The following is a 4,264-nucleotide window of genomic DNA, read 5'->3' as shown; positions in this document are numbered from 1 at the left end:
AGGGGACTGGTTAAGGGTCTATCTCTTTTGTGGGTGAGAGTTGAGAGACAGAGAGGGAAAGCATATTGAGTGACAGATTGCATGGGACAAGACAGAGTTTGTGGTTTGGAAGAGCAATGTACATACAATGAAGTGTAGGTTGTGGTCGAGACAAACACCTCCATGGCATTTTTAGCCTAGGACGCCTTGCGCGGGGAGGACAACACATGGGCCAAGGTACTGTTTTTGTCCGAGGGGCTCTCCTACAAGGTCACCTTCTTGTAATAAGTTGCTGTCGCTTTCTGCTCCCTGCATTATGCCATTGATGACTATTGAATATTTGTAGTGATCCCCCAACTGGCCTTTTCTCTTTTCTCTTTTCTCCTTCTCAGGTTCTAGTTCTTTGTTCATCATTTATTAAACAAGATTTAATTATTCTTGACAGTAAATAAATTGCATTAAAATCTGCATCCATGTGACAAAGGGTTACATATGTGTATGTTATGACTATCACAAACCATGGATCCCCTTTTTGATATGGGTAAAGACAATAATATTTCTGTCCACATCATTTGTGTTTGCAATCAAGGGAGAAAAACATTTGTGTTATCACTAAATTTGATATTGTATTTCAAGTTAATTTTCCGGGACACTAATCCAACTTGACTAATTTACATAGAAAAAAAAAATTCTTGGTGACATATTGCATTCGCTTTTGGTGACCTTAACTTGTTGAAATGGTTAAAATCACCTAAAAGTCTTGGAAGTTAGGCATATACGCACACCTTATCTATTTAGCAAGATATTTTCAAAAGTAAACAGGATAGTGAGAAAAATAAGACCTTATATGTGGGAGAATTATGGGTTCAACAATCTTTCGATTGCGAAATCTTTCCGTCACTAATATATGACTATTATGTCCGGCTACGAATTTTCTATTACTTCCAAAAGTGTAACACCCTCGTTACCTACCCTAATATAGTGACGCCTGTCTGTTCATTGAAAAATTCAGTTTGTTTGGATAAGAGTTTATTTGGATGTTTTATTTGAGATATTTACTATAACACTTTTTGTGATGTGATGTATGTGAGATAAAAAGGTGGTTGGGAAGATAAAAAGGTGATTGGGATTTGTGAGGCAAAATTTTTGTTTCCAAATTCTCTTTGTCCAAACAAACTCGGTCATCCCTTTTTCATCTGTCCAAGACTACAAGTTTCTCCACCATCTTCCCTTTCAAGTCCCCAAATTTAGTCTCAGTTTGAAGAATATAATTAATCTCAAGAAAATAAATAAATAAATAGAAGCTCAGTATTTGATGAAAATATATTTCAGAAAAGATCTCATGAGAAATTATTTGAGAACAATAGCCAGCGGACTTTTGATGAGAAAGATTAGCCAACTTGGAAGAGAATGAGAAGAATGCGTGGAGGGAGGGAAAAGAACCACATCTTGTTCTTGTTTTTGGTGACTATTTTGCTCCATTAGTGGGTTAAGAATTGGATGATCAATGGTTGTTTGGATTAATAAAAGTTAAAACTTTACAGAGATGTTAGTTACACTTTTGAGTGTAGCAAAAGTCCTACGCCTGTTACATTCTAGATAGCTTCTCTTCAATATATTGATTATACCGAGTATTTTGGTCAGCCTCCTTGCTTGCAGATCAAAAAGGCCAATTTCGATTGCTTCTAACCGTGATCTAGTCTCGGATCCATTCTTGCAGGCCTTGGATCCAACCCCAGATCCTCCATGGATGGTAGACTTGATCTTCAGTAATTTTCTTTGTATTTTGTTTCGTTTTCTATTTAGAGTATTTAGTAGTTTCTTATGTTTTAAATAGTTTCCTTATTTATTATTTTCTATTTCTTATGTGTTTCTAGCAATTGCGTGCTTATGAATAGGTTTAATTAAGACTATTGCATTCATTCATCTCTTGACATATTTTATCAAAATTTAACACTATTGTGTTGGTGAATTATTTAACGTTTCTTGAGTACGCTTCAAAATTAAGATTCTAGTTTGAATCTTTTTTTTTTTTTTCAAAGGGCTGATCGTGTATTGCCTTTGGTTTATTTCTTATAGAAAAGTGTTTGTGTCATATTTATAAAATCCGGCTTGACCTAGCAGTCCAACCGATCAATTCGATGAACCTGCAATAGAATCGGGTTGGGTTGCTAATTAGGCTAATCAAGCAAAATACTCGTTGACTAGTCAATGACTTAATGGTTCAATCGATGAATCTTTAAAAATGATCGGTTAAATTAAATCACTAAATTAAAAATTTTATTATTTTTATAATTTAAAATATATTATTATATTATATTATATAGTTATTGTGTAATTCAAGTTGAACTGTTTAACTCGTGATTGAACCGGTGACTTGATCACCTCTTCGGATCGAGCTCTGGACCGAGTTTAATAACTACGGTTTGTATAATCCTTTCCTGCCATACGTTTTCGTTCCGTGTCAATTGGTATTAGTATGGTTTTTCCTGGGATGACCACTGAAACGCTTCAAAATTACTTGTATCATGAAGACTAGGGTGAACATGCCAAGAGAGTTGCTCATGACTGCGCATTTATTCAACACGATCTACATATTCCTCGTCGAGAGTCAAACCATTAATGTGGAGTTGCCTTTGATGACAAAATTTTACAGTAGTAGGTTTTGATGGGATTCACCCTAACTTTAGATTGACCTTCGTCAAAATAGCTAGCGTGCGTATATGGTTCGTAATCTCTTATCAAAGAAAAAAGAGGACGAGACTTGAGGAAATCAATTATTTCAAACCAAGTGCAGAATTTCTAATTGTATATTTAATTTAGTAATTAATTGTGGTACTTGTCAAAAGTATTTTAATTAGCACCAAAGTGAATTTGCTAAACTTGCCCGTTGAAGAGCATCCCAAACTCCATAGGATTGGTTGGATAAAAGAAATAGAACCTGGAGAGGTGACTGTAAAGTGTCATGTTCCGTTTTCATTAGTATAAAAGTAGTAAATCAAACATAAGAAATTAATGAAAAAAAAAGCCTTTTCTTTGAAATTAATTTCCAAAAAAAAAAAAAAAGTTGTGTTGAAAACATTTTACAATGTACCAAACTGACTCGTAATTCCTGTTTCATTTATTTGAACATGCAATTTAATATATTCACAAAATAAGTATTTATTTGAACTCATTGGATAAAATATTCATTTTTTTATTACAAGTTATAATGTACTCAGGAAAGTTATTTTTAACTGGAAATAATGTACTTCCTCTATCCCCTTAAGATAGGCCTACTTCTATTTTCATATAGATTAAAAATTATTAGTTAATATAGTTAAAACAATTGTTTTTGGATGAATTATTCAAAGTATATGACTCATAACCACTCAGATCAACCTAATAATCAAGGAAGGGTTTTTAGAGTTTTCATTGCGATCAAGTTCAGGGTTTGAATATTATATTTAGCAATTAGGGGTTGGAAAGACAGGGGAAAGAGATGGGAGGATGAAAAAAAAGGATATTTGACTCATATTACTAATCACTCTTGAAACTTTAATTGCTCGATGCAGGACTTGACCTGCTGAATGTTAAATTTGACTAAAATGGATAACAATAATAAAAATGTCCATAAGGGATGGGAGGGCAAAAAAAAAAAAAAAGGATATGGCTCATATTATTAAACACTCTTGAAACTTTAGTTGCTCAATGCAAGACTTGACCTAGTGAACGTCACAAATTTGACTAAAATATAATAATAATAATAATGAAATTGCGAATAACAATGTACATTAAATATGCGCATATTAGTAAACTGATAAAATATCTAACTTTAAAAAAAGGAAAATAAACATATAATTTGGGATAATGCAAAAAGAAAGCGAAACTACTTTTTTATGAGACGGATGGAGTAGTAAATATTAACCAAACTAGTCGACCAACGGATTAGTCAGGGGATACCGTGGCAGGCAACCAAAAAAAAAACTAGTCTATCACATATTATGCACATTTAGTTGAATTATTTCTTGATGGTATATAAAAATGTATTTAAAAAATACACATAATGCAAAAGTAGATACTACAAGAATTAATTTGTGGATGTGTATTATAAGGCTACAAGAAACAAGATGCTACAATTCCACTCTAATGCTAGGGTACTAGCACAAACCACTAGTAGAACTTCCGACTATGATCTGCCACGTGTAAGGCTCTGAAACCAGAGCAGCAGCATCCAGCAGAAACAGACAATCCAATGTCACCATTTGGATTTTTCTTCAAGTGGGTCCCAGTACTAGTTGAATAT

Source organism: Coffea arabica, chromosome 7e (genome assembly GCF_036785885.1).
Source record: "Coffea arabica cultivar ET-39 chromosome 7e, Coffea Arabica ET-39 HiFi, whole genome shotgun sequence".
In the NCBI taxonomy this organism is placed as follows: Eukaryota; Viridiplantae; Streptophyta; class Magnoliopsida; order Gentianales; family Rubiaceae; genus Coffea; species Coffea arabica.
This window is presented reverse-complemented; position numbering follows the sequence as displayed.